Source organism: Pseudophryne corroboree, chromosome 2, assembly GCF_028390025.1.
Source record: "Pseudophryne corroboree isolate aPseCor3 chromosome 2, aPseCor3.hap2, whole genome shotgun sequence".
NCBI classification, from domain to species: domain Eukaryota; kingdom Metazoa; phylum Chordata; class Amphibia; order Anura; family Myobatrachidae; genus Pseudophryne; species Pseudophryne corroboree.
Window position 1 is genome coordinate 483,113,748 of NC_086445.1, and position 25,585 is coordinate 483,139,332.

Here is a 25,585-nt window from a genome sequence, read left to right on the forward strand (position 1 = left end):
AGTGCGTCTGTGTTCACTAAAAGTTCCCGGAGCGGCGGTGTACACTAGTAGCGTCTGGATCCACTCAGCGTTCGCTAACGTATTGATCGATCTTGGAAGTGAGGTGAGTCTCCCTGTATCCCACTCTACTGAGTATGGGTTATACAGCACTAAATTTTTATCTACTTTTGTCAGTATGAATAGTTAAATTTAAGTGCCTGTTGCATATGAGTCTGTGTACATTACTGTGGTTTTCTTCGCATTGCGTCTGAAGAGATCTGTATAAAACAGAATTCAGTAATATGTACTCCTACATACTTTAAAATGTGTTCGTAGTTGATTATGTGCTCATATGACTAATATATAACATGTGACTGACTGCTAGTGTGATTGCTGACTTTTATATATGTTTGTCAGTTGGTCTTCTGGTGCATGGGTAAGGGTCAGATTGATATCACTTTAGAACGATAAAGTGGTTACAGTCACAAATTGTGTAGAACACTGTGAAAGTGCTAGTTATTTATCATCTAAGAGCGGCAAAAGTGACGAGTTACACTTACAGTTACACTTACAGTAACACCAACACTGATATCATGTTGTCTTGCAAAAACTGTGTTATTCTCTCTGATCTGGTACAGGATGGTTTATGTGTAAAATGATTTGCTTTTCAGCATAATACAAGGCAGATCCTTGATCTACGTCAAGTACAGATAGATCCCCCTTGGGCGATGTTTGCACAGATCTTGTCCAGTATAGCTGAAAGGTTACTTCCTACCAGGAATAGGGTTCACTATTAACCCATACATGCAGCTCTCTACCTACGGTATCCCCAACAGCTTCTCCAATAAAACAAGCTGATATACCGATTGTAAATAAATCATCAACTGCACAGGCTACACATGATGATTCTCTTTTTTGGGGGCACTCATTGAAAAATTATTTTCTCTGACGTCCTAGTGGATGCTGGGACTCCGTCAGGACCATGGGGATTAGCGGCTCCGCAGGAGACAGGGCACAAAAATAAAAGCTTTAGGACTAGGTGGTGTGCACTGGCTCCTCCCCCTATGACCCTCCTCCAAGCCTCAGTTAGGTTTTTGTGCCCGTCCGAGCAGGGTGCAATCTAGGTGGCTCTCCTAAAGAGCTGCTTAGAAAAAGTTATTAGGTTTTTTATTTTCAGTGAGTCCTGCTGGCAACAGGCTCACTGCAACGAGGGACTTAGGGGAGAAGAAGTGAACTCACCTGCGTGCAGGATGGATTGGCTTCTTAGGCTACTGGACACCATTAGCTCCAGAGGGATCGAACACAGGCCCAGCCATGGAGTCCGGTCCCGGAGCCGCGCCGCCGACCCCCTTGCAGATGCCGAAAAGTGAAGAGGTCCAGAAACCGGCGGCAGAAGACTTTTCAGTCTTCATGAGGTAGCGCACAGCACTGCAGCTGTGCGCCATTGTTGTCAGCACACTTCACACCAGCGGTCACTGAGGGTGCAGGGCGCCGGGGGGGGGGCGCCCTGGGCAGCAATGATAATACCTTGTTCTGGCTAAAAATACATCACATATAGCCCCTGGGGCTATATGGATGTATTTAACCCCTGCCAGGTCTCACAAACACCGGGAGAAGAGCCCGCCGAAATAGGGGGCGGGGCCTATCTCCTCAGCACACAGCGCCATTTTCCTGCACAGCTCCGCTGCGAGGAAGGCTCCCAGGACTCTCCCCTGCACTGCACTACAGAAACAGGGTAAAAAAACAGAGAGGGGGGGCACTTTTTTGGCGATATTGATATATTAAGCTGCTATAAAGGAAACAACACTTCTGTAGGGTTGTTCCTATATATTGATAGCGCTTGGGTGTGTGCTGGCAAACTCTCCCTCTGTCTCCCCAAAGGGCTAGTGGGGTCCTGTCTTCGATAAGAGCATTCCCTGTGTGTCTGCTGTGTGTCGGTACGTGTGTGTCGACATGTATGAGGACGATGTTGGTGTGGAGGCGGAGCAATTGCCGGTAATGGTGATGTCACCCCCTAGGGAGTCGACACCGGAATGGATGGCTTTGTTTATGGAATTACGTGATAATGTCAGCACGTTACAAAAATCAGTTGACGACATGAGACGGCCGGCAAACCAGTTAGTACCTGTCCAGGCGTCTCAGACACCGTCAGGGGCTGTAAAACGCCCTTTACCTCAGTCGGTCGACACAGACACGGACACCGAATCTAGTGTCGACGGTGAAGAAACAAACGTATTTTCCAGTAGGGCCACACGTTATATGATCACGGCAATGAAGGAGGCTTTGCATATCTCTGATACTGCAAGTACCACAAAAAGGGGTATTATGTGGGGTCTGAAAAAACTACCTGTAGTTTTTCCTGAATCAGAGGAATTGAATGAAGTGTGTGATGAAGCGTGGGTTAACCCCGATAGAAAACTGCTAATTTCAAAGAAGTTATTGGCATTATATCCTTTCCCGCCAGAGGTTAGGGCGCGCTGGGAAACACCCCCTAGGGTGGATAAGGCACTCACACGCTTATCAAAACAAGTGGCGTTACCGTCTCCTGAAACGGCCGCCCTCAAGGATCCAGCTGATAGGAGGCTGGAAACTACCCTGAAAAGTATATACACTCATACTGGTGTTATACTGCGACCAGCCATCGCCTCAGCATGGATGTGCAGTGCTGGGGTGGTTTGGTCGGATTCCCTGACTGAAAATATTGATACCCTGGATAGGGACAGTATTTTATTGACTATAGAGCAATTAAAGGATGCTTTTCTTTATATGCGAGATGCTCAGAGGGATATTTGCACTCTGGCATCGAGAGTAAGTGCGATGTCCATATCTGCCAGAAGAAGTTTATGGACGCGACAGTGGTCAGGTGATGCGGATTCCAAACGGCATATGGAAGTATTGCCGTATAAAGGGGAGGAATTATTTGGGGTCGGTCTATCGGATTTGGTGGCCACGGCAACAGCCGGGAAATCCACCTTTTTACCTCAGGTCCCCTCCCAACAGAAAAAGACACCGTCTTTTCAGCCGCAGTCCTTTCGTTCCTATAAGAACAAGCGGGCAAAAGGACAGTCATATCTGCCCCGAGGCAAAGGAAAGGGTAAGAGAGTGCACCAAGCAGCTCCCTCCCAGGAGCAGAAGCCCTCCCCGGCTTCTGCAAAGCCCTCAGCATGACGTTGGGGCTTTACAAGCGGACTCAGGGGCGGTGGGGGGTCGACTCAAGAATTTCAGCGCACAGTGGGCTCACTCACAGGTGGACCCCTGGATCCTGCAGGTAGTATCTCAGGGTTACAGGTTGGAATTCGAGAAGTCTCCCCCTCGCCGGTTCCTAAAGTCTGCTCTGCCAACGTCTCCCTCAGACAGGGCGACGGTATTGGAAGCCATTCACAAGCTGTATTCTCAGCAGGTGATAGTCAAGGTACCCCTCCTACAACAGGGAAAGGGGTATTATTCCACACTATTTGTGGTACCGAAGCCGGACGGCTCGGTAAGACCTATTCTAAATCTGAAATCTTTGAACCTGTACATACAAAAATTCAAGTTCAAGATGGAGTCACTCAGAGCAGTGATAGCGAATCTGGAAGAAGGGGACTTTATGGTGTCCCTGGACATCAAGGATGCTTACCTGCATGTCCCAATTTGCCCTTCACATCAAGGGTACCTCAGGTTCGTGGTGCAAAACTGTCATTATCAGTTTCAGACGCTGCCGTTTGGATTGTCCACGGCACCTCGGGTCTTTACCAAGGTAATGGCCGAAATGATGTTTCTTCTGCGAAGAAAAGGCGTATTAATTATCCCTTACTTGGACGATCTCCTGATAAGGGCAAGGTCCAGAGAACAGCTGGAGGACGTAGTAGCACTAACCCAAGTAGTGCTGCAACAGCACGGGTGGATTCTGAATTTTCCAAAATCTCAATTGACCCCGACGACACGTCTGCTGTTCCTGGGAATGATTCTGGACACGGTTCAGAAAAAGGTGTTTCTTCCGGAGGAGAAAGCCAGGGAGTTATCCGAACTTGTCAGGAACCTCCTAAAACCAGGAAAAGTGTCTGTGCATCAATGCACAAGAGTCCTGGGAAAAATGGTAGCTTCTTACGAAGCGATTCCATTCGGCAGATTCCACGCACGAACTGTTCAGTGGGATCTGCTGGACAAATGGTCCGGATCGCATCTGCAGATGCATCAGCGGATAACTTTGTCTCCACGGACAAGGGTGTCTCTTCTGTGGTGGTTGCAGAGTGCTCATCTGTTAGAGGGCCGCAGATTCGGCATACAGGACTGGGTCCTGGTGACCACGGATGCCAGTCTGAGAGGCTGGGGAGCGGTCACACAGGGAAGAAACTTCCAGGGAGTGTGGTCAAGCCTGGAGATGTCTCTTCACATAAATATACTGGAGCTAAGAGCGATTTACAATGCTCTAAGCCTGGCAAAACCCCTGCTTCAGGGTCAGCCGGTGTTGATCCAGTCGGACAACATCACGGCAGTCGCCCACGTAAACAGACAGGGCGGCACAAGAAGCAGGAGGGCAATGGCAGAAGCTGCAAGGATTCTTCGCTGGGCGGAAGATCATGTGATAGCACTGTCAGCAGTGTTCATTCCGGGAGTGGACAACTGGGAAGCGGACTTCCTCAGCAGACACGATCTACACCCGGGAGAGTGGGGACTTCATCCAGAAGTCTTCCATATGATTGTGAACCGTTGGGAAAAACCAAAGGTGGATATGATGGCGTCCCGCCTCAACAAAAAAACTGGACAGGTATTGCGCCAGGTCAAGAGACCCTCAGGCAATAGCTGTGGACGCTCTGGTAACACCGTGGGTGTTCCAGTCAGTGTATGTGTTTCCTCCTCTGCCTCTCATACCAAAAGTACTGAGAATTATACGGCAAAGGGGAGTAAGAACGATACTCGTGGCTCCGGATTGGCCAAGAAGAACTTGGTACCCGGAACTTCAGGAGATGCTCACGGAAGATCCGTGGCCTCTACCTCTAAGACGGGACCTGCTTCAGCAGGGACCGTGTCTATTCCAAGACTTACCGCGGCTGCGTTTGACGGCATGGCGGTTGAACGCCAAATTCTAAGGGAAAAAGGCATTCCGGAAGAGGTCATCCCTACCCTGGTAAATGCCAGGAAGGAGGTGACTGCACAACATTATCACCGCATTTGGAGAAAATATGTTGCGTGGTGTGAGGCCAGGAAGGCCCCGACGGAGGAATTTCAACTGGGTCGATTCCTACATTTCCTGCAAACAGGATTGTCTATGGGCCTCAAATTAGGGTCCATTAAGGTTCAAATTTCGGCCCTGTCGATTTTCTTCCAGAAAGAATTGGCTTCAGTTCCTGAAGTCCAGACTTTTGTAAAAGGAGTACTACATATACAGCCCCCGGTTGTGCCCCCAGTGGCTCCGTGGGATCTTAATGTAGTTTTGGATTTTCTCAAATCCCATTGGTTTGAGCCACTCAAATCGGTGGATTTGAAATATCTTACATGGAAAGTAACCATGCTACTGGCCCTGGCTTCAGCCAGGAGAGTGTCAGAATTGGCGGCTTTATCGTATAAAAGCCCATATCTGATTTTCCATTCGGACAGGGCAGAACTGCGGACGCGTCCTCAGTTTCTGCCTAAGGTGGTTTCAGCGTTTCACCTGAACCAGCCTATTGTGGTGCCTGCGGCTACTAGCGATTTGGAGGATTCCAAGTTGCTGGACGTTGTCAGGGCATTGAAAATATATATTTCAAGGACGGCTGGAGTCAGAAAATCTGACTCGCTGTTTATACTGTATGCACCCAACAAGCTGGGTGCTCCTGCTTCTAAGCAGACGATTGCTCGTTGGATTTGTAGCACAATTCAACTTGCACATTCTGTGGCAGGCCTGCCACAGCCTAAATCTATCAAGGCCCATTCCACAAGGAAGGTGGGCTCATCTTGGGCGGCTGCCCGAGGGGTCTCGGCATTACAACTCTGCCGAGCAGCTACGTGGTCGGGGGAGAACACGTTTGTAAAATTCTACAAATTTGATACCCTGGCTAAAGAGGACCTGGAGTTCTCTCATTCGGTGCTGCAGAGTCATCCGCACTCTCCCGCCCGTTTGGGAGCTTTGGTATAATCCCCATGGTCCTGACGGAGTCCCAGCATCCACTAGGACGTCAGAGAAAATAAGATTTTACTTACCGATAAATCTATTTCTCGTAGTCCGTAGTGGATGCTGGGCGCCCATCCCAAGTGCGGATTGTCTGCAATACTTGTACATAGTTATTGTTACAAAAAAATCGGGTTGTTATTGTTGTGAGCCGTCTGTTCAGAGGCTCCTACGTTTGTCATACTGTTAACTAGGTTCAGATCACAGGTTGTACGGTGTGATTGGTGTGGCTGGTATGAGTCTTACCCGGGATTCAAAATCCTTCCTTATTGTGTACGCTCGTCCGGGCACAGTATCCTAACTGAGGCTTGGAGGAGGGTCATAGGGGGAGGAGCCAGTGCACACCACCTAGTCCTAAAGCTTTTATTTTTGTGCCCTGTCTCCTGCGGAGCCGCTAATCCCCATGGTCCTGACGGAGTCCCAGCATCCACTACGGACTACGAGAAATAGATTTATCGGTAAGTAAAATCTTATTTTTACCTAAAATATAACTTTCATTATTTAAGATTAAAATATTATGGCACAAAACTAGACATGGACATATGTACATGTCTATGTCTAGATTTGTGCAATAATATTTTAATCTTAAATAATAAAAGTTATATTTTAGGTAAAAATAATTTTTCAATGAGTGCCCCCCAAAAAAAGAGAGATTCTTTTTTCTTTCTTGTTACATTTGTAATTGCCTACTCTCAGGGGAGCACCTCCACATTAGGTATGGTAAAAACTCCTTCTCCTAAGGATATAATTTCAAATCATTGTGGTTTATGAAAATACTGGTTGTTATGACCACATAATCTATATATCCTATCACCTGTGCTCAAGTTTCCTTTCTCTTCCTTTCTCTTTACATGCTGATGATAGTTAATATATAAGGTCTACTCTGTTTCACGGAGGCACCACTAAGCTTGCACAGCATCCGTGGAATTATATTAGCATCTGAACACGATACTTCTTGTCCCAGTCTGAAGCCATTGCTAGAAGGTCCAGAGCCAGTTTATAACCCCCTGTTCTCATAATAATCCAGTCTTGACCAGTTTTTCAAACTATTTTTTGTTATTACACTGATCTGTTGCTCCGATTAGCAGTTATCAAATGCAATGTTCTGCAACTTCTATCTTCTTCTTAAGACCTTTTCATCAAATCCGTTCCTTGCCAAGAACATGTGAAAATCCTATCCTCACAACTGTGCCCAGGTTAACATTTGCCCCTGCAAAAGAAATCATCCAGTTGCAGAGTTTCTGGCAGCAACACCTATTGGGGACAGACTCTAGAGGCAACAGCCTGGCTGGAACTATCTCTAAGTGGCCTGTCAGTCAGAAGAGGTCTGCAGTAGCCGTATATCTTAGGGACAGTCCTGTTTGTCATTTGGGTCATGGAAGGTGAGCCAGAATATCAAAGAAGACTTCAATGTAGTCTGAGCTGACATTGCAGGCTGGTTTACTTCAAGTAAAGCTTGCCATGGGCAGTATCACTTTGTTTCTCTGGTAGAGATATAGGGATGTTTCTACGAAAATGAGGGCCCATGCTGTCGAAGCAAAGCCACAGCCAACATCCTTAGCTTCCTGCACATTGAAACAAATGCGCTGTGGGCTTCTATAACAGCACGGTGTACAGGTGCGGATTTAGTGGTGAGGGCGCCACTAAGCACAACAGTAACGGGTGCCCCCCGCCTGCCTAGTTTCACTGTTTTTATTGATTGGTTTTAAGCCCTTATTTAATAGAATAATAAACCCACTATGACTTTTTATTTTTCTCTAATGTCCTAGTGGATGCTGGGGACTCCGTAAGGACCATGGGGAATAGACGGGCTCCGCAGGAGACAGGGCACTTTAAGAAAGAATTTGGATTCTGGTGTGTTCTGGCTCCTCCCTCTATGTCCCTCCTCCTGACCTCAGTTTGAATCTGTGCCCGGACGAGCTGGGTGCTACCCCTTTTCCACTTGCACAAAAAACACGGGTAAATGCACGGGGGCGCGCATTTACCCGTGTTTTTGGCAAGTGGAAAAGGGTCAACCCGGATCAAGTGACCCGTGAATCCTACCCGGCTATTTACCTGGGTAGGACACGGGAATGATCCGGGTAGGGTTCTAGTGTAAACGGGAGCCGTGTCGATGCGACACGGCTCCCGTTTACACTGTATGGAAGGGCGGCGCTGGGAGATCATGTGATCTCCCTGCGCCGCCCCTGCCGCGTCACTAGAAGCGTCACCAACCCGGCATATGCCGGGTTGTGACTGCTGATGGGAAAGGGGACGAGCACGGGTCGCAGCAGGGGGCAGCTCCCGTGTCAGGCTCCCGGCTGCGACCCGTGATCGTAAGTGGAAAAGGGGTATCAGTGAGCTCTCCTGAGCTTGCTATAAGGAAGTATTTTGTTAGGTTTTTTATTTTCAGGGAGATCTGCTGGCAACAGACTCCCTGCATCGTGGGACTGAGGGGAGAGAAGCAGCCCTACTCTCTGAAGATAGGTCCTGCTTCTTAGGCTACTGGACACCATTAGCTCCAGAGGGATCGTACACAGGATCTCACCCTTTGTCGTCCGATCCCGGAGCCGCGCCGCCGTCCCCCTCGCAGAGCCGGAAGACAGAAGCCGGGTGAAAGAAGCAAGAAGACTTCGAAATCTGCGGCAGAAGACTCCAGTCTTCAAACTGAGGTAGCGCACAGCACTGCAGCTGTGCGCCATTGCTCCCACACTACACCCACATACTCCGGTCACTGTAGGGTGCAGGGCGCAGGGGGGGGCGCCCTGGGCAGCAATTAGGACCTCTTGGCAAAAGTGGGCATATATACAGTTGTGCACTGTATATATGCACGAGCCCCCATCAAAAATTGTACTTTAATGTGGGACAGAAGCCCGCCGTCGAGGGGGCGGGGCTTCTTCCTCAGCACTCACCAGCGCCATGTTTTTTCTCCACAGCACCGCTGAGAGGAAGCTCCCCAGCCTCTCCCCTGCAGTTACACGGTAGAAGAGGGTAAAAAGAGAGGGGGGGGGGCACATAATTAGGCGCAAAAATCAATATAAACAGCAGCTACTGGGTTAACATTAAGTTACTGTGTTATTCCTGGGTTAATAGCGCTGGGGTGTGTACTGGCATACTCTCTCTCTGTCTCTCCAAAGGGCCTTATGGGGGAATTGTCTTCAGATGAGCATTCCCAGAGTGTGTGGTGTGTCGGTACGTGTGTGTCGACATGTCTGAGGTAAAAGGCTCCCCTAAGGAGGAGATGGAGGAAATATGTGTGTGAGAGGGTGTCTCCGTCGACAACGCCGACACCTGTTTGGATTTGTGTAATTAAGTGCTAAGGTGAATTTATTGCACAAAAGATTAGAGAACAGACAGGGAATCTACCCATGTCTGTCCCTATGTCGCAGATACCTTCAGAGTCTCTCAATGCTCACTATCCAAAATAATAGACACTGATATCGACACGGAGTCTGACTCCAGTGTCGACTACGATAATGCAAAGTTACAGCCAAAATGGCAGAAAAGTATTCAATATATGATTATTGTAATAAAAGATGATTTGCATATCACTGATGACTCATCTGTCCCTTACACAAGGGTACACATGTTTAAGGGGAAGAAAGCTGAGGTAAATTTCCCTCCTCTCATGAGGAAAAAGAGCGGAATCTGTGCATGTGCAGATCTGGGTTGCAATGCCGCTCACAGTGACCCAAACGCAGCAGCTTGATTTACATGCTGCTGTCGTTTAGGGGCGACAAGCAGCGTTCCAGAAAATGTCAGTCCTGTATCCTGGTTGTGCTGAAGCCAGTGGCAGCACATCCTGAGTAAACTGCATGTTAACTTTGAAAAATGGGAAGAAAAAAGAAGGCTCTTGTGTGGGCGCACTCTTGTAGAAGAAGTAAATTTGATATAATAATTGAGATGGAATATTTAAAACATAACTTTTATTGACATTCTTATGATATAGAGTTCTTCCCTGAGATCTGTCCTTCAAAATGCAAGATAGAAAGCATCTTTGTAAATAAAATGTTCTGGTCTCTTATTGGTAAAGAGTGTGTGGAAGGGTTGTAGACATTAAATGGTCATACCCCCATTCCCCTTGACCAGTACAGAATTGCTGTATTAATGGAACCACAGGGTGGTCAAGACACAATGATATATAGGGCTATGCTCTTTGGCTATAAGAGATTAGGGTAATGATCAGAAGTCACTCCTCTAAAAGCGATACAGAGAATTAGCATACACATATCAAGATTCTAGAAAATGAAAAATAGAAAATAATGAACATCACGAAAACAGTGCCAATGACCATTATATTTTAAACACCGAGATGGGAAAATAGGATTTAGAGATTGCTGAATAGAAAAAATTGGTGATACTGCTGTTGGTGTTGATATCGCATAAGTGAGGAAAATCCTGCTCTACAACACCAGGTATTCGCAGGTGGTCTCCCTTCCTGATACTGACCTGGCCCAACGCTGTTTAGTTTCCAAGATCAGACGAGATCGGGCGCTGGCAGCGTGGTATGGTAGTAGAGAATTTTATGTGAACACCAATGAGAGTGCACCTATTTAAGAATGCTGAAATTTTAGAGAGACCGACAGTAAAGTGATAGAGAAAGAATCGTGGAAATATGTGGATCTGCTTTCCACGTTAGACCCGATTCCAAAATTCCCACTCACGTGGTGCAATGTTCCGGGAATCGTGAATGAGAGTCCACGAAATTGGTGATCTCGGGAAGATGAGGTTGTCAGGATTGGCACTGTTGATTGCAATCAAAGAAATCCCTGACTGCTACGTATGTTGTGGTTTGTCCAAACAAATAATTAATAGTAATGGATACTAGATGCAAAAAATGGATATGAAGTCACACTAGTAGCAAAATTGTTTGAATCTAGAATAGAGGTTTAGAATCTATCAAATTACATACTGAAATGTCAAATCCAACATAACTGACAAATATGAGAGGTATGCTATTCATATTCATATGTCAGTTGCTGAGGAGACAGAAGCGAGAAGAAGAAACATTTGAATCCAAAATAACAGGCAAAATTAATATGTATCTGTTAATCATGTGCATTAACTAATGAATCTTAGGATATTTGCCGCTTGACCTCAGACAAGGTGCTAAGTGCTTGATAAATCTGAGAGGTATATGCTATTCATGTTCATATATCAATTGCTGAGGAGACAGAAGTAAAAAGCAAGAAGAAAAAACATTGAAGAATAACAAGCAAAAGTAATAGGTATATGTTAATCATATGCATTAACTAATGAATCTTTGGATATTTGCAGCTTAACCTCAGACAAGATGCTAAATGCTTGGTATGCTATAAGGACCCCTGAAAAGTTGCCACCGTGATACACATTGAATGTGGAATAATTCAGGCAGTTCTGCCTGGGTTTGCAGTGGAAGTTGCTATCCGTGGCATACAGCCACAAGATAGTGGGGCTTACGGTTTCACCAGGGAGATGAGAGAGCCATGGAGAGCAAGCAGATAAATGAGGCTGATGCCAAGATGAGGTTGTGTCGACGAGACCCCTTTGCTGGATGCGGAAAACGCGTTTCGCCCTAAGGCTTGTTCCGGAACCCGGAAGTGAACAAGCCTTAGGGCGAAACGCATTTTCCGCATCCAGCAAAGGGGTCTCGTCGACACAACCTCATCTTGGCATCAGCCTCATTTATCTGCTTGCTCTCCATGGCTCTCTCATCTCCCTGGTGAAACCGTAAGCCCCACTATCTTGTGGCTGTATGCCACGGATAGCAACTTCCACTGCAAACCCAGGCAGAACTGCCTGAATTATTCCACATTCAATGTGTATCACGGTGGCAACTTTTCAGGGGTCCTTATAGCATACCAAGCATTTAGCATCTTGTCTGAGGTTAAGCTGCAAATATCCAAAGATTCATTAGTTAATGCATATGATTAACATATACCTATTACTTTTGCTTGTTATTCTTCAATGTTTTTTCTTCTTGCTTTTTACTTCTGTCTCCTCAGCAATTGATATATGAACATGAATAGCATATACCTCTCAGATTTATCAAGCACTTAGCACCTTGTCTGAGGTCAAGCGGCAAATATCCTAAGATTCATTAGTTAATGCACATGATTAACAGATACATATTAATTTTGCCTGTTATTTTGGATTCAAATGTTTCTTCTTCTCGCTTCTGTCTCCTCAGCAACTGACATATGAATATGAATAGCATACCTCTCATATTTGTCAGTTATGTTGGATTTGACATTTCAGTATGTAATTTGATAGATTCTAAACCTCTATTCTAGATTCAAACAATTTTGCTACTAGTGTGACTTCATATCCATTTTTTGCATCTAGTATCCATTACTATTAATTATTTGTTTGGACAAACCACAACATACGTAGCAGTCAGGGATTTCTTTGATTGCAATCAACAGTGCCAATCCTGACAACCTCATCTTCCCGAGATCACCAATTTCGTGGACTCTCATTCACGATTCCCGGAACATTGCACCACGTGAGTGGGAATTTTGGAATCGGGTCTAACGTGGAAAGCAGATCCACATATTTCCACGATTCTTTCTCTATCACTTTACTGTCGGTCTCTCTAAAATTTCAGCATTCTTAAATAGGTGCACTCTCATTGGTGTTCACATAAAATTCTCTACTACCATACCACGCTGCCAGCGCCCGATCTCGTCTGATCTTGGAAGCTAAACAGCGTTGGGCCAGGTCAGTATCAGGAAGGGAGACCACCTGCGAATACCTGGTGTTGTAGAGCAGGATTTTCCTCACTTATGCGATATCAACACCAACAGCAGTATCACCAATTTTTTCTATTCAGCAATCTCTAAATCCTATTTTCCCATCTCGGTGTTTAAAATATAATGGTCATTGGCACTGTTTTCGTGATGTTCATTATTTTCTATTTTTCATTTTCTAGAATCTTGATATGTGTATGCTAATTCTCTGTATCGCTTTTAGAGGAGTGACTTCTGATCATTACCCTAATCTCTTATAGCCAAAGAGCATAGCCCTATATATCATTGTGTCTTGACCACCCTGTGGTTCCATTAATACAGCAATTCTGTACTGGTCAAGGGGAATGGGGGTATGACCATTTAATGTCTACAACCCTTCCACACACTCTTTACCAATAAGAGACCAGAACATTTTATTTACAAAGATGCTTTCTATCTTGCATTTTGAAGGACAGATCTCAGGGAAGAACTCTATATCATAAGAATGTCAATAAAAGTTATGTTTTAAATATTCCATCTCAATTATTATATCAAATTTACTTCTTCTACAAGAGTGCGCCCACACAAGAGCCTTCTTTTTTCTTCCCATTTTTCAAAGTTTGCATACTTTCTGGCTCTGGGTGCACCACCAATTAGGACAGCATAACATTTATACGTATATATTTATATACTTATTACTAAAAGGGCTAATTTTGCCGCTTCTCTCCCTTATTTGTTAAGGGTAACATACTGTCCAAATTTGGTTTCTTTTTCCTAATTCCATTATCATTCCTATTTAATAAATCCGGTGCCGGATCGCCCTGGGCTTCCGTAAACTGCATGTTACTCAGATGTTCGATGGTCGTAAAGTAGATCCGATGCTTTGTCCTCGGACGCAGCAGTGGATCACAGAAGCATGCAATGGGCATCTTTTTACTGCAGATGCCTCCTTCGGCTTTTGCATATTTGCGCACTGCTGTTGCATAGATGCTGTGCTATTAGCGTCTGCCTCTGAGTCAGCCCCCAAATACGGAGTAAGTTTCTCCCAGGAAGGCAGAAGTGGTCCTAATGTATACAGAAAAGTAGTGATATCCCTACCAATCAGTTTTTAATAGTTGTCATTATTAAATGCTTATTAATCAGTTTTGTATTAGGTTGCATTACAATCAGGAGTGAAAAAAACAGCAATGTTTCTTACAACTATGTAATGTGGAAATGGCCTAGCAGAGTTGTGATTTATATCTGTGACTGGGTCTGCCGAAAAGACACTTGTCATGATGGATAAAGACTGTTGACTGTGTTTGCCGTTTTATGATTTACTGCATTAACTTGAGCTATGTATATAGACATTTTTCTATTGCTGAGTACGTAAGGACAAAACAGATGTCTCTAAGTGGATCCACTGATCCCATGGTCTTTATAGATGGCTTAGCTGTACAGTCTGTAACTCAACTGGCAAATGCGCCAAGAAATCTATAGAAAACAAATGGGTAATTTAATATGCTTCTGTGCTGACATTTGCACCAGTATCTGCCAAAATAATCTCGTGCAAATCACTATCCGTCTTGCTGGAAATAATAGCTGAGTAGTCGTATAAAACAGAATCCCTTTTTTGTATTATGACTCTGCAGGTTATTGAAAAAGGTCTAGCAGTTCTAGAAGTTGTGTAATAAAAATGTATTCAATATTGAATATTAATACAATCAAAGTGATGGGGTAGTCGCTTTAAAACTATGACATGCTTTATATTTAATGTAGTATTAACTAACATTCACTATTCACTGCAGTATACAAACACATGAAATGTAATTGATCTAGACTTAATTTTAATCAGCACTTTTGTATGCTAATTGCAATTAAAACTTGTAAAAATGAAGACAGACCTCCTTTGTGCACTTAAAATTTGAGGTAGGTCCTAGATAAACAAAGAAAATAGTGGCTGTTTTTTTGTCATTTATACCACCTTTAGTTTATATTGTATTTGTGCCCTATTGCCTGAGTGAGTGAAAATCTTTTGTATGTCTGGAGTATTGTACCTGAAGAAAACAGGCATAATACATGAATGATTTTATAGTTATGCATGTTATATGGTCTCTGGCCATATAATGTTTTCCTCCATTGTACGTAGTAGAAGGCAGGTGCTCTTTAACATTCACAGGGAGCAGCAGCGTTTTAAGAGAGGAGGAGGCCCGGGGGCAGCCTCATCCATTAGGGCCCCCTCCTCTCTGCTGGCAGCGGAAAGAGTCTGAGCACTAGAGCGCTCAGACTCTACCGCGCATGCGCAGATCCCCGGGAAAATGGCGCAGCGGCCATTTTCCCTGAGATTTCTCTACTGCGCATGTGCAGAACTCCGTGAAAATGGCCGCTGGGCCATTTTCACTGAGTTTTAACACCGCCGTGGATGTCCCCGCGGGACTCGAAGGGGTGAGTATTCACAAAATGGGTGCAGCGTGTGCGGTGGGGGCCCCCTCTGGAGTCAGGGGCCCGTGTGCACCGCACACACTGCACCCATTATAGAAACGCCAGTGACAGGGAGGTTGCCAAGAATAGATTAATTCTTAGTCACCAATAGCTAATATTATGCTGCTAATCTGTCCACCTATAACATGCACAGTGAGAGCACCATGCTCACAGCTTCCACTGACACCAGTGTTGCACATTGAACACATCTTGGCCCAGCTTAGCTAGCCTAATCACCCACCTTCCCCACAAAATATTTGAGGAGGAACCCCTTAGTGTTCCTGGCTTGCAGCATGGTGTGCAGCCTGAGGCAGTAATCTGGGTTCAGCGCTCCTCCAGGAAGTAGCTATTGCTTCTCCTATGAGCAGGGAAACTAGAAGCCTCAGCAGCACATATTTCAGACATAGCTCACTTTTTGACCTCCAAATACAAAACCAAGGTCAGAGTAGTACGTTTAAAGGGAAGGTGGCATCATAGCTGGAAGAGAGCATGGATTATCAGAGTGCATGGTATTTCATCTCATTCAGGAGTACTCTTAAATTTGTGGGTGAACTGCCAACTCAAAGCCGTCATGTACACTGTGTAGAATAACAGCTGTGAGCTTGGTTGAATCCAGATGTTTGGATGTGTTGGATGAGTTGTATGGACACAATCGAATTTTAGACGAGTAAATCTACAGATGAAATATTTGTAGGTGAAAAACTCCTGTCACTAATTTTACACTGTGCTTTGTCTATGACACACCTCATTCATTGAAATGGTTGTCCATATTTACGGACTAAAGAGAGCAAGAGAGGAACACAGAAAGAGAGACTGTAAGCAGAGGGAAAGTGGGAGATTGAAGGTACCCACACACCAGAAAAACTTACAAAAGATGCAAGTCTTTAAGATTTTCCTTGAACTCCCCAGCAGCTCCCCTGCAGTCCTGGACAAACTATTTTGTGCATACACATGAAGATAGATTTTAAGATCTGAGGCGTGGCCACATGGAAAGATCTAAAGCTACATCAAACGACCCATGGGACCGCGCATCGGATAATTATTGTTGGTGAAATGCAAACAGTTTGCACTGTCACTAAAGATATATCTTTTAGATATATCGATATCCTGCGTATTGGCACGAAAATCATTCTAGTGTTTGGAGGGCTTTAGAGACAAAGAAAAGTGGATTGCACACACTTCCAATCGTCAGGTGTGTGCACGGTAACAAATAATGCATATCAAAGTATGTAGAATATCCACATAAACCAGCACACCTAGAGTAGCAGCAAAAAAAAAAAACAACACACACACACACACACACACACAAAAAAAAAAAAACATTTCAAACACCTGTTCAATCTTTCAAACTGGCGCCCAAGTGCTCACCAGGGCTTTAGAGAGAGATGGAAAGAAGGGGGGAGACAGAAAAGTGGAGCGACCTGGAAGGAAAAAGGCAATGAGAGTCAGAGAGAAAAGGAAAAAAGAAAGGGGGCAGAGTGAACTGGAGAAAGGGTTGGAAAAAAATGGGATTGATGGAAGAGGAAAAATAAAGCCTGGGAATGCCTGGATCATGACCCAGTGAATGACTAGTCCAAAATACTAGTATACAATGTAAAGGCCATTACTTATCATTTGATTTTCCAAGAATCTCTGCATCAACTTTCCAATTTACTCCCCTTCATTTTTTTTCAATTCCATCCAACTACAACTAAAAAACAAGAGGTGAAAATGGCCATTATGCGCTTGCTGGCTGTTAAAAAATAAAAATTAAAAATAATAATTCAACATTGTCTGTTGAAGACCTTTTTCCTTGGGTTTGTGTATGTATGTTTAATAGTGCTTTTTAGTGTGGACATCACTAAGTGGATGGGGCATCCCCAAGTTTATGTTAGGAGATCTTGTTTACTTACAGACAGTTCTAACAGATCTACAATATGAGGAGGTAGGCGTATCAGACACCTTTTAAACCATTTTTAGGAAAGGTGTCTATCAAAAAGAAGTAGTGCCACAACAGCCAGCATGGTATATGTATTTATTCAGTAAGGAAGATATATACACTGCTCAAAAAAATAAAGGGTACACTTAAACAACACAATGTAACTCGCAAGTCAATCACACTTCTGTGAAATCAAACTGTCCACTTAGTCAGCAACACTGATTGACAATCAATTTCACATGCTGTTGTGCAAATGGAGTAGACAACAGGTGGGAATCATAGGCAATTAGCAAGACACCCCCAATAAAGGAGTTGTTCTGCAGGTGGTGACCACAGACCACTTCTCAGCTCCTATGCTTTCTGGCTGATGTTTTGGTCACTTTTGAAAGCTGGCGGTGCTTTCACTCTAGTGGTAGCATGAGATGGAGTCTACAACCCACACAAGTGGTTCAGGTAGTGCAGCTCATCCAGGATGGCACATCAATGCAAGCTGTGGCAAGAAGGTTTGCTGTGTCTGTCAGCATAGTGTCCAGAGCATGGAGGCGCTACCAGGAGACAGGCCAGTACATCAGGAGACGTAGAGGAGGCCGTAGGAGGGCAACAACCCAGCAGCAGGACCGCTGCCTCCGCCTTTGTGCAAGGAGGAACAGGAGGAGCACTGCCAGAGCCCTGAAAAATGACCTCCAGCAAGCCACAAATGCGCATGTGTCTACTCAAACGATCAGAAACAGACTCCATGAGGGTGGTATGAGGGCCCGACGTCCACAGGTGGGGGTTGTGCTTACAGCCCTACACCGTGCAGGACGTTTGGCATTTGCCACAGAACACCAAGATTGGCAAATTCACCACTGGCGCCCTGTGCTCTTCACAGATGAAAAACAGGTTCTCACTGAGCACATGTGACAGACGTGACAGAGTCTGGAGACGCCAAGGAGTACGTTCTGCTGCCTGCAACATCCTCCAGCATGACCGGTTTGGCAGTGGGTCAGTAATGGTGTGGGGTGGCATTTTTTTGGGGGGCCGCACAGCCCTCCATGTGCTCGCCAGAGGTAGCCTGACTGCCATTAGGTACCGAGATGAGATCCTCAGACCCCTTGTGAGACCATATGCTGGTGCGGTTGGCCCTGGGTTCCTCCTAATGCAAGACAATGCTAGACCTCATGTGGCTGGAGTGTGTCAGCAGTTCCTGCAAGACGAAGGCATTGATGCTATGAACTGGCCTGCCCGTTCCCCGGACCTGAATCCAATTGAGCACATCTGGGACATCATGTCTCGCTCCATCCACCAACGTTGCACCACAGACTGTCCAGGAGTTGGCGGATGCTTTAGTCCAGGTCTGGGAGGAGATCCCTCAGGAGACCATCCGCCACCACATCAGGAGCATGCCCAGGCGTTGTAGGGAGGTCATACAGGCACGTGGAGGCCACACACACTACTGAGCCTCATTTTGACTTGTTTTAAGGACATTACATCAAAGTTGGATCAGCCTGTAGTGTGTTTTTCCACTTTAATTTTGAGTGTGACTCCAAATCCAGACCTCCATGGGTTAATAAATTTGATTTCCATTGTTAATTTTTGTGTGATTTTGTTGTCAGCACATTCAACTATGTAAAGAACAAAGTATTTAATAAGAATATTTCATTCATTCAGATCTAGGATGTGTTATTTTTGTGTTCCCTTTTATTTTTTTGAGCAGTGTATATTGGATATGAATAAGCATGATATAGTGGATAAACGGTTACTTAGATACATTGATGATAGTTAATATATAAGGTCTACTCTGTTTCACGGAGGCACCACTAAGCTTGCACAGCATCCGTGGAATTATATTAGCATCTGAACACGATACTTCTTGTCCCAGTCTGAAGCCATTGCTAGAAGGTCCAGAGCCAGTTTATAACCCCCTGTTCTCATAATAATCCAGTCTTGACCAGTTTTTCAAACTATTTTTTGTTATTACACTGATCTGTTGCTCTGATTAGCAGTTATCAAATGCAATGTTCTGCAACTGCTATCTTCCTCTTAAGACCTGTTCATCAAATCCGTTCCTTGCCAAGAACATGTGAAAATCCTATCCTAACAACTGTGCCCAGAGTAACATTTGCCCCTGCAAAAGAAATCATCCAGTTGCAGAGTTTCTGGCAGCAACACCTATTGGGGACAGACTCTAGAGGCAACAGCCTGGCTGGAACTATCTCTAAGTGGCCTGTCAGTCAGAAGAGGTCTGCAGTAGCCGTATATCTTAGGGACAGTCCTGTTTGTCATTTGGGTCATGGAAGGTGAGCCAGAATATCAAAGAAGACTTCAATGTAGTCTGAGCTGACATTGCAGGCTGGTTTACTTCAAGTAAAGCTTGCCATGGGCAGTATCACTTTGTTTCTCTGGTAGAGCTATAGGGATGTTTCTACGAAAATGAGGGCCCATGCTGTCGAAGCAAAGCCACAGCCAACATCCTTAGCTTCCTGCACATTGAAACAAATGCGCTGTGGGCTTCTATAACAGCACGGTGTACAGGTGCGGATTTAGTGGTGAGGGCGCCACTAAGCACAACAGTAACGGGTGCCCCCCCCGCCTGCCTAGTTTCACTGTTTTTATTGATTGGTTTTAAGCCCTTATTTAATAGAATAATAAACCCACTATGACTTATTATTTTTAACTATGATACATATTTACGAAGTAGGACAGCTTACAGGGACGGTATGGGCATGCCCTACTTATTTACACTCGTTTCAAGATGGCATGTGGCAGTGGTTCTCAAACTGTGTGCCAGGGTGCCACAAGACACTTGCTGGGATGCTGCGGGTTGGTGGTCAATGTCAATGTAATAGACAAAACCAGTGCTAGTGGCTGCCAATCATTAAAATATGTGGACGAACATAAGCAAATCTTGTCCCTCACCACATAATTGACCCTAAAGATGACATATAAACACAATTTACTTAATTTAATATTTTTCTACATTTCTCGTTAAGAAAATTTTGGCCTAGGGATGCAGTGAATTTTTATGTTTTTTTTATTTATTTTTTATGCTCTAGGGTTCCTTGATTCAAAAACGTTTGAGAACTGGCATATGGTACAGTACAGTGGGAATATTTTGCAGTTACTGGTACATTTTGGGCTAACCGTACCAACACAAGCATCCAAGTGCCACTACCTAGTCATGTGCCTCACATGCCTAATGGGAAATTCACCACTGACGGTGTAGAGTGTGTTGCTAATGTTATTTGTTTAATCTAGTATGCCAGATAAGACTCGAGCTAAAGGGGGGTACTCACGGAGAGATCCATGCTTAAAATCTAAGCAATCTGACTAGATTGCTTAGATTTTTAGCACAGATCACTCGTGTGTAGCCCCCTCAGCGATAGCGATGCGCGGCCCCGCACATCGCTATCGCCGCTGCTAGATTGAGCCTGCATGCAGGCCAATCTAGCAGGTCGCTCATTTCACCCGCTGGGTGAAATGAGTGGCCCCCATCCTCCCCCCGCATCGCTCAGCACACATCGCACTGTGCTGAGTGGCGGGAGAGATGTGTGCTGAGCGGTTCGATCAGCACACATCTCTCCCGTGTATACCCCCCTTTACAGTGATGCAGATAAAAGAGACGTGCTGCTGTTTTGCAATGACACCTTTATGGCTGCTAGACTCTCTGTGAACTTGCCCTGCTACTTCTCACAAATCCATTGTATTGGTTGTTTTTTTGTATTGTCAAACTGGAATTCAGTCTTTAAATTATGTTTTTGATAGCTTTCCTTAAGTGTTTTGTGCAAAATGTGAAGAACTGTTGCATTGAAACGGAGGGTAGCTATTAAACATAAATTTTGCCCATCTATTGTAAGCATTCACATTGACTTACCAGTTACTACTATAAATAATGTCCATTATTTACAACACTATTTCAACAGCCAGGCAAACTAATTAAAAAGTAGTTAAAGGCATGAAGATGATGGCTAAATGACACGTTATATAGTAAGACTTTTTCTTTATACTGCAATAGTGTAGTTGTTAGGATTTTCCCAGCTATCTACAATGTTCTGAATAACTATGTCAAAAGACATTTTCCTTTTGTATGTTTATTATTGTTGGCTGAAGTAACATATTTTCACATTTCTGGACATAACCGTATTATGTTAAGATCCTTTAGTTATCACAATTCAGCGTGGTGTTATAGAAAGTGCAGTCTGTTAAAAGGCTTTGAAGAGAAAGCATATGACATTTTTCATATTTAGTTTTATTCTGAGACTTAAAATAAAAATAATTAATTAATATATATATATATATATATATATATATATATATATATATATATATATGAAGACCAAGAAAATGGTGTGGTATAAAACAGTGTTGACATTTTTTGGGGATTAAGTGAGGCTGTGAGGTATGTATCAAGTATTAGGTGCAGTGAAGAATGGAAGGCGAGGCTGTAACGACAGTGGTCAGTTTGTGGAAGAGCAACAGCTGAGAAGTAATCCTTATTTTATTATTTCGAAGGTTTAAAGATAAACGGACATGCTAGATCAACTCCTTCTGTCCGTCGCATAAGAACATGGCCTGAGCTGAGCTCCAGAAGATTTTCCCATCTCTTTTTTTTAAAATTGTCTAATAATTAAACTATTATCAAAAGGCTGAAAGGAATGACCATGCCCAGTATACATTAAATGGTCACTTTATTAGATACACCTGCTCAATAATGCAAACACAGTATATGCCAATATTGACTACACTGGTTCTAAAACAGAAGCGAGCAAGTGGGGAAAGATGAGGAAATTTTGTCTACAATATGTTCTTATCCCACTTCCATTCATAATACTTACTGTATTTTCAAAAGCTGGCCTTTGTGTATTATGAAACTAAATAAAGAAATAGACTATATATAGAAATGCGAAAGCCCTCGCTCACTCATCACTAATTCTCTTCCCGATATGTTAGGAAGCTGAAATGTAACATAGGTATTCTTCAGATGGGAAATAGAAAAACTCTGTAATTAGAATTTTAATAAACCTCCCCTAAGGGGATGAAAAGGGGGTTGACATAATGACGTCATTACCGTTGCGTGGCTTAAACTACGTGAACGATGACGCCCAAATGGACAATCTGATCAAAATTTGGATTGCACCTCCAGTGTGTATAATTTAATAAAGTACAAAAATGGCCCTGCCACTTTTTTTTTTCACCGTATCTGCTATGGGTGCTTTTCTGGTAATGCCAAGAACCATGGATTAATATTTACTTAACATTAAGACGTCTCAAATGTACATCTCTATAGATTTACCAAATTTTGAAAACTCATTTATATGTACCACCGTGCAGAGCTGCCATCAGAAATGATGGGGCCCGGGACTGACCCTAACAAGGCAGGGCACCCACCACACACACTGTCTGCTCCCCCCCTTCCCTGCATTCCCCAAACTTTACCTTTTGAGGGAGCCCGGGTGGTTGTAGTCAGGATCAGGGGACCGGGAGGGACAGAGCGCATCGGAGGGGCATCGGAGGGGCAGCCACGGAGGGACAATAGCAGAGGCGCGTTCCGTGGCCATATTCTTAATACAGAGCCGGCCATGAGCCAATCGGAGCTCACAGACTGGCAGCAAGTCGGGAGCTGCTGAATGGCAGCTCCTGATTGTCTGACGGTTCGTGAGCTCCGACTGGCTCACGGTCGGCTCTGTATTAAGAATATGGCGGCGGACCGCGGCTCTGCCTATGTCCCCCTACGGCAGGCAGGCAGCTGACCAGTGTCCCTGATCCTGACTACAAGCACCTGGGCCTCATCTCAGTCCGGGTCCGGGACTGGAGTACCCAACGTCCCCCCTTGATGCGGGCCTGCCACCATGAAAACCCCTGTGCGAAGAACGGGTAGAACAGCTAGTGGCTTAATAATTGTGTTGGGTGGCTCAAAAAAATCTGTAAATTGTGAACATTTTCTAAGGGGATTTATTATTTTTCTTTTTAGCTTTTCAGCAAAGTAAACCATGACACAAAAGTAAGTGTACCTGAGATTGTTCACTTGAAACTATGAACCTAAATAAAAACTGTGCAGTAAATTCACTCACAGAGCAAATGGTTTAGGACACCGTGTACGTGTATGCATAAATGAAACAATGTTCTTTTTCTTCCTGTCCCTGTGTTTATATACAATCTTTCTGTGTCTTGAAAACATTAAGTACTTCTGTCAGTTATGTTATGAATACATTTTTATGTTTATTAAGGGTCGTGGTTTGCCTAAGATGGTACATTCTGAAAATAAATTATATTAAATATAATGGCCTGCAGTCCTTTCTTTGTCCTGCATATCCAAATCTGTCCTTATATCTCTGTAAGAAAGGTGGGTTGTCAGAGCCCTAAACTTTGTGTGTTATCTTCAGGTTCTCCTTGCTAAAGACTTATCCTATTTGTAATAAGTAGTGATGAATAATACCACATGTGGACCTTGGTCTCTGGGGTTTTCAGGTGTGTGGCCTTCTTTCAGCAGACATATGCTTTGATACCACAGGTTTAGTTAAAAAAAAAAAAAAAAAAACACCTAATTCGGGATGTAATAGCCTCTGATTCTGCTAAAATTGTGAGTTTCTGTCAAGTTGAAAATAGACATATGTCATAGAGATAAACCCAACAAAGATTTACCATATATGTGGCATTTTCAACCAGTTGAAGTAGTGATTTTGGTCAGTGGTTTCACTAGCACTGATTTGATGCATTTGATGCATTTTACCTTTTAAGATATTACATTCTTAACTTGAATCACCTTTGTTTTCAGCCGTCCTTATGGTAAAATACAGTATATAGCTGGAATTGCCTGCGTCATACACCCTGCATTGGTAGCTTTCTTTATGTCACTGCTTGTTGTAAATACACTTAGATCTACAGTGAGTGTAGAAACAGGTGAATTGTTGGAATAGGATGACATGTAATATTACTCTATTTAACCTTTGTACAGTGGTGGAACTTGTGAGTGGTGGGTCCAAGTGCAAAATAATGCTTTGAGAGTGAGACAAGGAGGGAGGGAGGTAGACCAGAAAGAAGAGAGGGACAAAGTGGGTGAGAGCGAGAGAGAGAAATAGAAAGGGTGAGATGAAGGGAGAAAGAGGGATTACAAGAGAGGGGGAGATGGAGGGGAGTAGAGAGCGGGAAAGAGGAGAAAGGGAAGGAGGGAGAAGAGAAAGGCAAAGAGAGAGGGATAAAGAGGGAAGGAGATATAGAGAGGTGAGAGAGAGATAGAAGAGGGTGAGATGGAGGGAGAGAGAGAAGGAAGTAGAGAAAGAGGGGGAGAGAGATGGAGGGAGGAGATGGCTGAATGGAGAGAGGGAGGAAGTGAGAAAAGTAGGAGAGAGACAGGAGGAGAAAGGGTCAGAGAGGAGGAGGAGGAGGAGAGAGAAGGAGAAAGGAAAGAGAGAGGAGGAGGAGAGAGAAATCTAGTCAGTAGCGGACCATAAATGTCCATTAGTGTGGGGAGAATGATTGATAGAAGCACTGCTTTCCGATTCGCTGTTCAAAATCCATCCACCATTTCAGGATGGCGTAGACAGCCTGCTGAGGAGAATAAAGCAGTGGAGACAGCTGTCTTTCCACCTCCTCCCTACTGTCCCACTCTCTTCTCTGTTGCCGACCAAACAGCGGAGCCCAGGGCATATGCAATTATGCAGGTTTATCCGAACAATAGTTTTTGACCGTTTCCCAGCATTTGGGATCAAATGGTTGATAGCGAGCAACCTAATCTTTATGTGAAAGGGACACCCATATACAAGTGAGAGGAGAGTGTTTATATGTTACCGATACTGGGATTCCTAAAAAAGGATGACTTAATAGTTACGTAACCGCTGACACTAACGTGTTAATGATAGCTGTGACATTACAAATATTAACAGATTGATGCTTTTTGACCTTAATAATACTGGCTTTTTGGATTTAAGCAGACAGAAACTATTCTGGTTTTTATTTGCATATGCTTATATGTCAACTAGATCCTTAAGAGACTTTATTAATTGCTTTGTCTTTGTCTATATTACTAACAAAAGCTCAATCACTTATTGGATTAGTTAGAGAGACAGCGCTGACATATCAGCTATATTAATTAATTAATTGACTGAATTGACATACCATGCCTATTTGTGCTTGAAATACTTGTAAGTGCATTTTTATATGGTTATGTTCAAGGTATCAATGGTGATTTTATAACTTACTGCGCAGATGTTGATTTCATGTGAAATTTGTTGGAGTTTTTTATCAATGAAAATCTGACTATAGTCCTGTATGTATGTATGTATGTATGTATGTAAGTATGTTTGTTTTCTGAATGGTTTTGTTTTTGGAGGGTCAGTCTCTTAATTTTTGGGAGCAGCAGTCCTTTAATGGGTTGGGTTCAGGTGACCGGCATTTGGGATCCCACCAGTCACCATACCGACGCCGGGATACCGA

General features: G+C 44.0%; 1 protein-coding gene and 2 pseudogenes across 1 annotated transcript in view; 2 read left to right on the forward strand and 1 right to left on the reverse strand.

Annotated features, from left to right (window-relative positions):
- Positions 1-25,585, forward strand: part of VPS53 (VPS53 subunit of GARP complex) — a 472,189-nt gene that overhangs the window by 105,581 nt on the left and 341,023 nt on the right. The gene's annotated exons all lie outside the window — the stretch shown is intronic.
- On the reverse strand, positions 10,489-10,607 carry LOC135052686 (5S ribosomal RNA; annotated as a pseudogene).
- Positions 12,718-12,836, forward strand: LOC135051623 (5S ribosomal RNA; annotated as a pseudogene).